Below are 14,674 nucleotides of genomic sequence, written 5' to 3'. Positions count from 1 at the left end.
ATAGGGTGGTTTTGGTGATTAGATAAACTAATATTTATCAAGTACTCTGAAGAGTTGCTTGAGACACAGCTCCCTTCAACCAATAGTTACCATTATCATCTGAAGGAAAAATAAAGTCCTAATGTATCTAATGCTACTCTTTGAAAGACATGCAGAGTGACTGAAATTCTCTGTCTTCCTTAGAAAGAAAACTTAAAAGGGGGCTTAGACTGGATCCAGTCAGTTGATAGGTGAAAATCCTTAAGTGATGACCAGGGGATAGATTTCTATGTATCTTGAAAAAAGAAATCCTCATCTTAATCAATTTCCCCAAAACAAACTCCTTATACTCCATCTGCTAGTGACAAAGCCTGTCAAACAAAGCGAGGTAATTAAAAACAAAACAAAACAAAACAAAACAAAACAAAACAAAAAAACTGGATAGTGTAACCATGAAAAGCGAACATGTGATTTTTTATCCTGTTGTTTTTATAAAATCAAGTTAAGCTCTGCTTTTCCCCCCACTCATCTTTGTTGTCATAGTTGAGAAATTTAGCATTTAGCCTAAAATGTTTCGCATGATGAATTATTAAAAATCTTTAACTGCTGGACACCCTTCTTGCAGTATAAGTGTGTTTTGTTTTGTTTTGTTCCTTAAAAAAATTACCCCGTGTTTTGCTGTGAGGGGAGACAGCTAATGAAAAATGGGCCAGAATTATTGTGAAACAATTGTCTGTAGTGTAATCAAGTCTGCTTCTGCCCTCCAACTACTCCAGGATATAATGATACATGTATCATTAAGCAGCTGCTATGGATGCCTGAGGAAACTGGTAGAAATTTGTACCTATTGTTTTCCTTTATCCAGCTTCTCTTCCCCCAGCATCACCCATATTCTCTCATCTCCCTCATGCTTTTTGCAAAAAATTTATGAAATACAATCATGTCTCTTTGCATATAGAAATGTATGCATATATCTTCATATATACACACATAGATATATGTATATGGGTTTTCCCCCCTTTTCAAAAGCAACAATAAAATATTGCATTCTTCTGGGAACTTTTTGTAATTATGGAATGCATAAAGTAAGCTTTTTAGGATGGTGATTTTTAACACAGGAAGCAGGTCAAGAGAGAGTGTGTGACTAATGTTTAATTAGAACAAGCTTCTAAAATAAAGCAATTATTTGTGAAATGGCTCCTCATTTTATGTAGCAGAAGGGCTCAAGCTTGATCTGTCTCCACTGGCCTCTTCCTCCCTCTGTGTGTGTGTGTCTGTGTGTGTGTGTATGTGTGTGTGCCATTAGTCATCAGGCAATTCTAAATGGGGTCTGAATCAACCTTCTTAGTGCCACAGTCCTCCAACCCAGATTGAGATAGAGTGGCACAGATTTGCCCAACATCCCCCTCATGATAATTACAAGGTAACATTGTTGGACTTACAGGTGGTCACATTTATTTTTCATTTTCTGTGATGTTCCCATAATACCAAATGTTGTAGAAAGAAGCAAAGTGGGAAGGAGAGTGATAGAAAGCAATTCCATTTGCAGTAGATTCCTCTTTAATAGGATGTAGCTTAGAATTTACATATGAAAATATTTTCCAGGGAATGTTTTCTATTTGCCTATATTTTCAATGGTATGATAGGCCCAGGATTAATCAAGTATATTCTATCACCAGCATACTGTTAAAATGTGTTCTCTATTGTGCTATAACATTAATATAAGCATATAAATATATAAGCAACTAAAAGCAGTAATCTTAGTTTAATGGATTAACAAAGTAACATGTTTTTGATAACGACATTAACAAGATATTGCCAGTGGAGAGCTTTCAATGTAATATTACCGCGTAAATGTATTTGGGGGAATATTAGTGTTCTCTTAGGGCTGATTTTCCTTGTGCATTTATATTTGTGTTATGTATCTGCAGCAAAAGCACACCTATTATGTGCATACAAGTGCCTTTTTATTTCTATAAATGTGTGCCTAAACCAACATGATTCATCTTCTCACCGTATAAACTTGGGGCCCACTTGGACAACTCATTTAAAACTCCACATAGCAATACATTACAGGAGACAATATGGGAAATAAGCAATGTTTTACATGATTTGTACTCTGCCCAGTGATTTTCAGATCTCCAGGTGGACAAGTGAAAATCCCCCCAATATATAATTTATTTTTAATGCATAATTTAACATATAAGGTAGAGGGGAGGCAGTATTTTTCAGCAACATGCAGTTGAACTACAATTAGGTCCTCATATAAGGAGTATATTAGAATATGTTCACACATTCAGTATCAAAAATCATCATATGAAATTCTATTCTGTTATTATTGTTTAAATAGTGATATCCAGTGGTAGGAAATTATGGAACCATTAACTCAACCAAATAAAGTAAATATTTAGACATTTACTATGCCTAGGTCCAAAAATCAGCTTTAATACTTTTGGAAATGAGAGGGCTAATATATAAGGCACATTCTTTAAATTGTAATGTGGAGACCAGAAAAGTAGAGAAGAGCAGAGGTTGGTATGAGAAATGCTGTCAAAAAAGTCTCTGTTCCAAATGCACACAGCTCATGGTTAGAATAGAGGAAGATGTCCATCTTTGGAGGAGATTCAGGGTTCCGTTCAATCATCCTCTATTCAAGAAAGCAAGTAAGCTTCAAATGCAGACCAGCCATGCTTAGAAATTCTTAGGTAGCTGTGCTGGACTGCTCTAAGGAGCTAACCTCTTTAGCTGCTACCCCTCCTGCGGGTTGATAGTGGTTTCTCCTACCTATAACTTCTCCAACTAACATCCAAGGAAGCAGCAAATACTTCCAAGGCATGAGGAAGTATGCTAAAGCACCATTCTTTGATTTTTTTAAGGATTTTATTTACTTACTTAGAGAAAGAGAGAGTACACACAAGTGGTGGGGAGGAGCAGAGGGAGAGGGAGAAGCAGACTCCTGGCTGGGCAGGGAGATTGATGTGGGGCTCAATTCCAGGACGCTGGAATCATGACCTGAGCAGAAGGCAGACACTTAACAGACTGAGCCCTCCCAGGCAACCCACCATTTACTGATTAAAAAAAAAAAAATTCTCGGGATGCCTGGGTGGCTCTGTGGTTGAGCACCTGCCTTCGGCTCAGGTTGTGATCCCAGGGTCCTGGGATCAAGTCCCACATCCGGCTTCCTGCAGGGAACCTGCTTCTCCCTCTGCCTGTGTCTCTGCTTCTCTCTATGTGTCTCTCGTGAATAAATAAATAAAATCTTTTTAAAATTTTAAAAAATAAAAGCCTCTCTTTTCCTCTTATTTCAAAGTATTATCTCAATTTCAGAACTCATTATTACTTGCTTTGAAATTTCCATTGGTATCTAGGTATCTGAGAAAACATAAATGTGATATATAATTAGAGGGCTTTAAAATACTGTCATATGTGAAGTAAGACATAAGTGAACTTAAAGCATAGGAAATATAATGGCTACAGTCATTTAGATCTCAAACTTTTGGAAGTCAGATCTTGTTACGCAAAGTTGAAATTTGAGTCAGGGTATACTTCACCTGGACTTCGAGCCTAAGAGTTGGTTTGAACTTCAGGGTTCAAACTACATGGCAACAGACATTTCTATAGAATCACATCCCAAATTTCCTGCAAGACTTGATTAGTCTGAAGAATTGAGGGGCTCAATATATGTTAACAGATTTGAACTTTTATGGATACAGTGAAGCTTTGATGTATTATAATTGAATTCAAGAAATTACTAAAGCAATAGGTTGTAATGGAAAGAAAAAGGTCTAATTGCACTAGTTGAAAATGTATTAATATATTTTCTAAAATTACTGACTAGTAACAGAACTGGGATATGTGCTCTGAGCCCAAATTGACCTAAACCTTGCTCTCATTCCATTAAAATGTAGATCCCAACTATAAAAGTAAAATAATTAAGGACAGGCTTTAATAGTTTCTTCCCCTCCTCAAGCCTACTGAAAGAAGATGGAATACTGTGTCAAATTAGCTGGAATGTCATTCAGATGTTAGAAAGATCTAAACACTAAGATACATCAACATTCAATCTTTTGTGGTTTATGGAAATGGAAAAACACACGCACACACACATACACACAGACCAAATAAGTCCTGGTATTTGGACCACAGCAGTAGGGGATATTTAGAAAATCCTCCCAAGGAGGCAATTTGGCAAAGACCAAAGAGCAGAAAGCAGGCCAGCCTGGGAACCAGGTATACTTGTGGCAAAGGGTGCCATCAGAAAGGCTTGGCTCTCATCATAGAATTCATTGCACGTGGTCCCAAATGAAAAGCTGTATTTGTAGACAAATGGTACATTTCAGAGAAATTACATCTACTATAGCTATGCAAGAGTTTCAATCTAACTCACCTAAGAAATCATGAATTTTAGTACTTTTTCACACAATCAATAAAAATTGTAGGAAGTGGAACTTGGGACTGCATATTAATCTTGCATCCAGCTCCTTGCTCGTTTTCAACAGCAACTATTCATCTTGTTGAGCTTATAGAAGTGATTTGTTTCATCTGTACACTCCATGCACAGCTAAATATAAAATCAACTTCTATTTAACAAAGTGGACTAACAGCGTGAGGCCTATCAGGATAGCCTGCAACCTTGGTGTAACGTTGCAAATGCCTGCAACATGTCAGCACTGAGGCCAAGCCATTAGATTGTTGCTTAATAATGAAGCCTTATTGATAGGTGGACTAATAGGAATTTTCCATCTTAAGTTGCTGACAGACCTGGCTCTGGTTTCTTTTCCAAATGCTGCCACAAATATTCTACAGGGTGTTGAAGTTCTTCAATTACTTAATCCACTTATTGGAAATCAAGTTAAAATTATCCATTAAGCAAATGACTCATTCTCATTCAGCTAAATGAGGAGTGTAAATGGACTTCACCTTTTACAGAAACCGAATGCTGCCATGGTACGTGCTTTACAAGTCTTCCTCTATCCTACTGTTCCTGCCTTTAATAATAGGGCTGAGACCCTTGGCAGTATCAACATAGATTGGAATGTTGGATGCTTCTCTCAAAGAGTCTACTTAACTTGATATGGAAATGATTTGCTGCTTTCAACCCTGAAGCAGTAGTGAAGATGAGTAGACCACAACCATTGTCAACTCAAAACCCAGCTGGGCTTTCTACATTCATCATACCCCTCAGATTCTCTAATTTATGGCATAATCACTCCCTCTCACATGCACATTTATGCACATGTGTACATTCATGCGTACATGTTCATGCATGCGCATGCACACACATATCCCCCAAAAAGCCTTGGTTCTTAGCCATTTTTCTTGCCAGGAATGGTGCTGTAGAAGCAATTGTGATTTCCAGCTATAGTCCAAAAGATACGGGGGTTTATACCAGGATGGATTGATTTCACAATGACAATTTTAAGTAAATGTGAGGATTTATCGGTAGTAGATATTGTTATAAAGCAGTAACATAAACAATCCCCAAACTTAGAGGCTTATGACAAGAATTTAGGTTTTTCTCACCATTCTGTGGGTTTTCTGGCAGTTCTCCTACTAGTTTTGCCTGGGCTCACTTCTATGGCTATAGATAGTAGCTTCAGAATGGGCTGGCCATATTTTTTAATCTATAGCAATAAAGGTGTTGAGAGAATTGTTTCTTGGGTTAGATGAAAATTCCTGACTGCTCTTTTTGGTGGTACACTAAAGTGGAGGATTGGCATTGGTCCTTGACATCTTTTGTCAGGATGTGGCTTTAATATGCTTCTTAGATATTGGCATTTGAAGAACTTCACACAGAAATGAGAAGTCTGGTGTGCCCTTAAGAAGAATTAAGGACAGATTATAGATTTACATATCTGTCTTTAGTTAAGAGTAGAAACTGAGAAGTTAGCACAGACTTTGCCACTGAGAAACCGTTTAATAGAGATTTGTTGAAATGAATACGGGAAGTAATGAGGTCACCATAAAGGTAACTTATTGATCTATAATAGTTGTTTTTTCAAATGCAAATATTATGTTTATCAAAATCAGATTTAACAAAAATGTATTGTGTAACCAACATGTATCCAGTAAAGTCTCTGTATTTTTACGTACATCGTCCCACTTTTTTCCAAAAGACCAACCTACCTAGTTCTATATTATAATAAACATCAACAGGGACATCTAAGAGAAAGAAGAGTTTAATCAATCATTTATCCAGTCCTGAACGTATTACATTTCCAATCTACTCAACCATGCTTCAGACTTGCCATCTCTCCCAACATTTGAATCAATTTCCAGGCCCAATTTTAAGTTTACATTTTATCGTTTCTTATGTTAATAGATAAGATACAAAATTTATCTTATTCCATGAAATATTTTTCTTTCATCTTGCCTTTTCATTAAAAAAATTTATGTGGTTTACATAAGAACATTATATTACTCCATATGTTTTAGTCTTAAAGATTGTCTTTCCAATTGTAAGAAGCAAAACAAAAAATCTTAATATTCCACATTATGAACTCAAAAGAATTGCCAATTTTAACTCAAAGGAAAATCAAATTAAAGAGCAAAATTGTATGCCTATTCTAAGTGAAAATAAAACTAAGTATTGTAGAGAAGGAAGAGAGAGCAGAACACAGAGATATGCCTTTCTCTTTTTTATAAAGATTTATTTATTTGACAGAGAGAGAAAGCATACATGAGCGGGGGGAGGGACAGATGGAGAGGGAGAGAAGCAGACTTCTCACTAAGTGTAGAGGCCAACTCGTTGTTCCATACCACAAATCCAAGATCATGACCATAACCAAAACCAAGAGTGAGACACTTAATGCACTGCGCCACTCAGGGACCCCAGAGATACGCCTTTTTTTAAAAGAAATTCACCACTGGAAACCATTAATAAGGATTGCATATATATATGTGTATTTGCTAAAGAATCTAAGACAATACAGATCATTTTAAAAATAGAATTTGTGTGACACCAGTTAATCACTTCAGATATGTTTGTCTCAGGGAAAAAAACATCAAACATTAGCATTTGGAAGAAATCATTGGTTGTTATGTGTGAAAACACAACCATCAAGAGACATTAAACTAAAATGATCATTTATATGTGCTCAACTCACTTCAAACAGAGATATATACATTAAATATTGTTTACATTTCTTAAAAACTTTGAGAACAGGAAAATAAAAAGACCCAGAGGTGATCAAAATCAGCACATGAAGTGACACTTCAAAATTATTTGATCACGAGAACTCACAAAATTCTATCCGGGAAATTTATCCTTCTAAAACAGCTGATTCTAGGTTTTAGAGTAATTGAAGGCTTCTAGAGGTTTTCTAGAGATGCCCAAGCAGATGCAAATTGCTTAATTAGGTTTATATGTATTGAGAACCTGAAAGGCTTAAGTAACAGTATAACTATCTCAAATGCAGGAGCAACCATGGTTGCCTTACAACCTCCTTGTTGAGTGGAGAGAGATAAAGCCACATATAGCTACTGCAGACCCTAAGAAATGAAGTTTTTAGGGAGGGATTCTACAGACAAAATAATTGACTTTTAATCACAGTAACCATTGTCTTCTCTTGACATTTAATAACTCTCTTACCCAATAGTTAGTCATTCCATTCTAAATGTTAGTGGTAAAGTTGAACCACCAAGACACGTCTTATCTAAAACTTTTTACAGATGAAGAATTTCATTAAATTTTGAAGTGAGGAGAAGAAAAATGCCCTGACCTTCATTAAATGTAAAATACATTATAGTTCAGTAACAACTTAATTAAACACTATGGCCACTGGCTAAAAAAACAGTTGTCAAACTTCCGCCCCTTAAAGATTCTAGATTTGGTAGACATGGAATGGGGGTAGGAATTTGCATTTCTAACAAGTCTACAGGTGTTAATGATGCTATTGGTTCCAGGACCAATCTTTGAGAACCATTGGACTTCTGTTCCCTATAACCTACCGGTTTTCACTGGCTTTCCATTAGAATCACTCAGAGAACTTTAAAACTATAACATTTGGACCCCAACCAAGACTAAGTCCAGTGAGTCTCTGTGTCTGTTGCTGGGTTCAGAAAATGACATTTTCACATGATTTCTAATGATTTCACATGATTTCTAATGTACAGGGATGAGATCTACTGATATAATTCAAGGCTGTTTTTTGTTTTGTTTTGTTTTGAAGTCTTTGAGATTATCACCCAAAACAGTCTATTGCTTTATCCTTCTGCCTTAGGCTAGTGTGGGAGCCTGAGCTTCCTACCTCTGGCATGTTGTTGCCCTAACTTTGTCTTAGAAATATAATTTTGAGAACTCTTGTGCTCTTGTCTTCATTTTTGGTTAGCTGCATCTGCACCTACAGTCAAGATGCCAATATGCTCATTTGTATGTGTGTGTGTGTGTGTGTGTGTGTGTGTGTGCAACTAGCCTAATGACCTAAACTGACTCCAGATTGTTCTTTGTTTTTGGGCATTTGGTGTGGCATTTTGGCTCTCCAGGAGACTAGTCTTTCTTTCTTTCTCTTTCTTTTTCTTTCTTTCTTTCTTTCTTTCTTTCTTTCTTTCTTTCTTTCTTTCTTTCTTTCTTTCTTTCTTTCTTTCTTTTTCTTTTCTTTTCTTTTCTTTCTTTTCTTTCTTTCTTTCTTTCTTTCATTTTTAATTACAATAACTTTATAATTAGGTGATGGATTTCTTTATATCTATTGTAAAACCAAGTTAGAAATTGGCTGGAACCATTTATTTAGCTAATTCCTTCCTCTCCTGAGACACAATTTTCTCATCCAGAAATGAGAGAAAATAACACTGCTAAGATCAGAGTATTGTAAGAATTTACTGAGGCATCATAAAATAGAATAAATGGAAATACCTTCTTGTCTTGAACCTAGCACCAAGTAAAAATTCAGTGCCTGCTAAAGTTCTTTCTCCTTCTCCATGGCCAAAACTGTTGTCCCCCTTCAGTTAGTGGGTGATCACGATGGGCTCAGAGTAGGCTTTAGAGTAGAGATAGCATTTGAAATGTTAGTGGTTTGAGGATGGTAGCACCTAGAAAATCCCAGAAGAGGAAGGTTACTACTGCCAGTGTAGCAGAGGTGATGTGCATCTGGGGAAACTGTAATCGGACACTGGAATGGCAAGAAGACCTGATTTTGAGCAGATACGTATGCTAGGTATGTGGCTAATATCCATTTATCTCTCACCCTGTGCCTTGCAGCAGCATGTTAAGAACTTGACATATGTCACTCTCATTCAAGTATCACTATAACCTGTGAATCTTTACCCATTGTGGAGAAAGAATCTAGGCTTACAGAGGTTATACGGCCTGCCCCAGGTAAAAAAGTTTAAAACTTCAGAGTCACACTTCATACAACAAAAATCCATGCAAGTTTAGATTGATATTCTATTTGAGAGAGAGAGAGAGAGAGAGGCTCATTAGACAGAAAAGTAATACAATAAAAGCAGTACTTTAAAAAAATGGCACATCTGACCATGTTGGGCTGTTTTTCCTAAAGAAGAGGAAGAAAAAAATAAAACAGGAGCAAGGAGATCATCTAGATGGCTATCTAGATGTCAGTTTTTGAGAGGATTACTCAACCTTTCATTCATTCTGCACTGAGTGTCCACTATGGGCACTGAAAGAGTTTTCCAAATGGGTAGCTGCTTTCATGGCTGCTTATAGTTTAACAGGGGAGCTAAAAAGCAAATAAGTAAACAGAGAAAGCAAATAAAAGAAAATTATATGAGGCTATAAAGGAAATGGATATGGAGATATGATACAAAGAAGCACCTGAGGTAACAACAGTCAACTGAGTGTCAAAGGCAGAGAATAAATTAGCTATGGTGAAAGTTGGAAAAATAATTTTCCGGGTAAAGGAAAGAGCTAAGAAAGGCTCAGTTGTGTTCTGGCAATAGAAGGGAAACTTATATAGGTCATGAGGAGCAAAGAGATGGTTTAGAATGAATTTGGAAAAATAAGGCAAGACCCAAATTACCCAAGACCTTATAGATCTAAGAGCAAAGAAGAGCTTTTGAAAGAATTTGAGCAGTAGGTTAACATGGCCTCACTTATTTCAGAGAAAGATGTTCTGGTTGCTGTGTCGAGACAACTCAAAGGAGAAAACAGAATAGTAGTCTAAAAGAAAAATTGACAACTCATGCAAGACCAAGATTTCAGAGGACTAAAGGAGTGGAAAGAGGGGTGAAAATAGTAAGAATCCAGGTCGCAGCAACTCTGGAAAATGTGAATAGATTGTCTAAAATTCCTGTAAGGAAGTATAGCCAGGGAGGCAGGAAGATAAACTAAGGGCTGATCTTTAGGGGGAAGATTCATGGGGCCCACACACTAGGACACTACAAGTACATTAAAAACAAGCCATATGGGCAGCCCCGGTGGCTCAGCGGTTTAGCGCCACCTTCAGCCCAGGGCCTAAACCTGGAGACCTGGAATCGAGTCCCACATGGGCTCCCTGAATGGAGCCTGCTTCTCCCTCTGCCTGTGTCTCTGCCTCTCTCTCTCTCTATTTCTCTCTATATATCCCTCATGAGTAAATAAATAAAATCTTTAAGCAAAAAAATAAAATAAAATAAAAAATAAAAACAAGCCATATGTATTCAATGGAATGCTTCTCAACGAAAAAAGAAGCATACTATTGTTATATGCAACAATTCAGATGAATCTCAAAGACATTCTGCTGAGTGAAGAAAGCCAATCTCAAGTGATTACATACTGCATGATTTCATTTGTGTCTCAAAAAGACAAAACTATAGTAATAGAGAACCAATTTTGGTTGCCAAAGATTAGGGAAAAAGAGAGGATATGACTTCCAAAAGCTAGCACAAGGGAGCTGTTTGCAATGATGGGATGATCATGTATCCTTATAATGCTGGTGATTACCTGACTCCATACATGTGCTAAAATTCATAGAACTGTACACAAAAATAAAGATGAATTTCATTGTATGTTAATTTAAAAATTAAAAAGTGTGGAGACTCTTAAAAAAATAAAAACAAGCCATAATATCTCATATTTTATAGCACTTTTAAATTTACAAATGTATTGCCTACTTGAGTTTTCCCAACAGCTCTACAAAGTAGATATGATGGTGATCATTCTTGCTTACAGATGAGAGCAAAGAAGTAATCTCATATTAGTACGATTCCTAAGACAATGACAAGAATAGCCCAACTACGCCACCATCTAAAGACAGCTATGCCCTACTTCTCTAGCTAGATCACTGAGGACTGGAAACATGTCTTAGATTTACTGACTTTAATACAGTAGTTCTCAACCATCTCAAGTCATTTCAATGATGAACTTGATGCTATAGTGAGGACATTGAATTGCAGTAATTCTTTTCTACTCTCTAGTCCAAAAGTTCTCTAGGTATGGTCCCCAGACCATCAGCACAAGAGCCATCCAGAAGTTGATAGAAATGCAAATTCTCAGGTCCTTACTACAAACCTACTGACTCAGAAACCGGGCGTGGGGCTCAGAAATCTGCACTTTAACCAGCCCTCCAGAGGATCTTGATACAGCTCAAGTTGGAGAATCACTGCTCTAGTCTAATGCTATTTCCCCTGACAAGGAAAGGGGAGAGATAAGAAGGTGAGCAGCCAAGAAAAGGATTGAGGATAACAGTCTGATAAGGCACAGGGATGCTGGGAGATGTAAAAAAGGAGAAAAGAAAGGCCTTTGGGAGGAGGGAGGAGCCCCTTTCGGTGCCTCAGTGGGTCACAGTGTACTTTAGATCACATCTGCAGCATTCCTGTTTAGGCAAAGGACATATTTCTTGGTGGGATAGGCATTCACAAACTTTAAAGGAAAAAAAGACAGGAAGAAAGATAAGAGCTCCTGCAGCCATATTTGTTCCACATGGCCCTGCTTCTCCCATGTTTGACTAGAGCTGGATATTTGACTCAAACTTGACTAATCACATTATATATCCCAGAGCATAAGATAGAAAAGAGCCTAAGGCTGGATTGGAGGCAAAGGAATAGTAAGTGATCTTTCTGTTCCCTTGGACTTAGAGACCTAGTGAACATCACACCATGGCATGAGCTACATTAATGCTACATTTAATTATTTTTGAGAAAACAGCTCCCCAGTGGAGGGAGAAAAAAGAACTCAATGCACATTTAGAGAACAAAGAGGTCAACAGTTGTGTGGCTCCTGAGACTTTCCTGTTTGTTTTCACATCATATCCTGGGCTTCTGGGAGCTATTTTTGTAGATTTCCAACAAATGCTCCATTTCTACTTGTTAGAATATTTTTCTACTCCTTATTGCTGAAACATTTCTGTTATTTGGGAGCCAAAAGCTAAAATTTTATGCCTATATGGACATTTATTTAAAGTCATGTTGAAGCCTGTGTTGATGAAGAAATGGGAGACCCATACTGTTTTGTCACAGAAAAAGAAAAAGCCCCTACACTTTTGTCTAAGCATCTATATTTGTATGTGGTTTTACATCAGACCTAAGAGCAGCAGCTATAAAAAAAAGGGAGAAAAAATAAATTCTAATAACTTTTCTCCATCTCTTACTCACGTGAGTTGAAAATGGCCTAAGCTAATAATAAAGCTTCCAAATTTCCATTTCTTCAGCAGAACTTGAATGCACCTGGAACTCTCTTTCAAGTTAATAGGAGCCCTAAATGTAAGCTGGCTATGCAAAGCGGCACGAAAAGTTGGCACTCCATCACAAGTGTTCTCCGTATGCGAGCCCTTGGAAGGTGTGGTAGAGCAAGAGCAAGGTGTTAATGCTTAATGTTCAATTTCCTTCTTTCATAGATTCAAACTGTACCCACATGGTCTCATAAAATGCTTAATTCAAATTTCTCTGAAATTGAAATGGCAGGATTCTTAATTACCATACTAGTGGAAAAAAAACCTATATAAACCCAAAGCAAATTATATTTTAGAAGTGAGGATGATGGATTACAAAGGTCAAGATTAGCATTTTTCTTCTTGAACATATATTTAGGAAAGTGTACCCCAATCGTTTATTTACACAAAAATCTTTCAAGAGCTCTTTGGTGCCTTTCTGCTTTTAGTAATCTGACACATTTGTCATGCATCCACTAGCTACCTGACTCTTGTTGATTCCATCAACAATAGCCTTCCTTTTCATTGAACTATAAAATTTCCTTGTGGAGAGAATTTCTAATTTCATGACTCCAAAAATTGGTAGATCTTGACACACCCAAATTTTGAATCATTCTATAGCCTTCAGAGTGCCTCCGTGTGACTATAACTATAGTTATTACTCATTCAGTATATTCCATAATGTCTTTATTAAGCTCCTATCATATGCCAAGCATTGAGCTGGTTGATGAGGGAGACAAAGAAAAATTTAAAAATGCTAGAAGTTTTAGATGGACTATGGCAGAACTGAGGGAGGAACAAGGTGTGACAAATTGTTTATGGGAATTAAAGTGGGAGTGGACAGTGTTTTCGTAATTGAATCCATGTTAATTATTGAGAATTTCGGTGCATTTGTCTGGCTGATAATCTATAGATGCCTCAGGAATTCATGAAGTCTGGTTCACTTAAGAGTGTGTTTGGTCACCACTTTGGGTTTGGCCAATATTCTTAGGAAAACAAATGTCAAAGGACAAAAGACATCTTATTTAGTAATTAGGATAGTTTTTATTTTTAAGTGGATGGTAGTAATAAAACTGTAGAGTCAAGGAAATAAAATGAGCAAGCAAGAGTGTGAGTTTGTATGGGATGGTCAAGAGTTATCAAGTGTGACAGATGGCGAGATTAAAGACTGCCTCCATTGGTCAACTTGTCTAAAATTTTGGCCATCACGTGAGGCAGATTTGTTTCCAAGTCTAAGTCTAAACATTTGGTTCAGGGAGAGGAGACGGGAGTGGGGATCAGTCTGAGCAGGTATAGGATAAATAATACAGTTTCTGGGGACATGGATTTTACCCAAAGATTAGGGATTTAAATGTTAACCAACTTAATCTGATTCTGATAAAATATGAGACTTACAGACGTTTTACACTTGACACAATCTCTTTGGAGCAATTGCTTTAACGGGCCACCAAAAGTTCATACACACAAACACACACTCTACTAGTCTAATTTCCATGGCCACTGATGGAAAAGCATGAGTTTTTTTTTTGACAGAATAGCAGCATGGCCAATGGGATATCTTGGGAAGATTAATCTGATTCCTCACCACTATGATTAACTATGGGGACATGAGACTGGAAACAGAGAATGTCCAGGGAATTTGTCAGTAATGTAGATAGGAGATAACACAGACCTATATATGAGAAGCAATGAGGAAGAATCCACAGGACTTGGATTCAGATACTGGAGGCAGAAGCAGAAGAAAAGGTCAAAGTTCCATGACTTGGGACTTTGTTGCTTAAACCTTGCTACACTCTTGAAAGTCTGGCAGATTCCCCAGTTGCAAAACAGCATTCATTCTATGCTCTACCTCTTTCTGGTTGATGTTGGCTCTGGGATCTGCCGAGGAAGGTGGCATATGCTTTGTTCCTTGAGGTGCATTTTGAAAGGCCTCTGTGAGACACCAGAATTCTGTTTTCTATGTCTGATGAGCAGCACACCCCAAACCAACTTAAATTTCATTTCTTGTTCTTCTGGCAACCTCAGCTCAAAGAGCAAGAGGGGACCAGTTTCGCTGCTCACTTGAACACAAGAAGCCGTTGGAGCCCTGGAAGGAGATGTCATTAAGGCTCTTT

At 37.3% G+C, this 14,674-nt stretch overlaps 1 long non-coding RNA gene across 4 annotated transcripts in view; it reads right to left on the bottom strand.

Moving 5' to 3' along the window:
• The window catches only part of LOC112658505 (uncharacterized), a 47,564-nt gene extending 32,916 nt beyond the window's left edge, over nucleotides 1-14,648 (bottom strand). Inside the window, exons 1-2 of one of the 4 annotated variants that reach the window (XR_007408459.1) lie at nucleotides 14,233-14,648; nucleotides 8,831-9,006 (exon numbers count right to left, since the gene is read on the bottom strand). This is a non-coding gene — a long non-coding RNA (uncharacterized LOC112658505). Of the gene's footprint in view, nucleotides 1-8,830; nucleotides 9,007-12,504; nucleotides 12,675-14,232 lie in introns of those variants that run through there. The other 3 variants (XR_007408461.1, XR_007408460.1, XR_007408462.1) reach the window with 3 other exon arrangements.
• Nucleotides 14,649-14,674: the final 26 nt, after the last annotated feature.

This window comes from Canis lupus, chromosome 35 (assembly GCF_003254725.2).
Source record: "Canis lupus dingo isolate Sandy chromosome 35, ASM325472v2, whole genome shotgun sequence".
In the NCBI taxonomy this organism is placed as follows: domain Eukaryota; kingdom Metazoa; phylum Chordata; class Mammalia; order Carnivora; family Canidae; genus Canis; species Canis lupus.
This window is presented reverse-complemented; position numbering and strand designations above follow the sequence as displayed.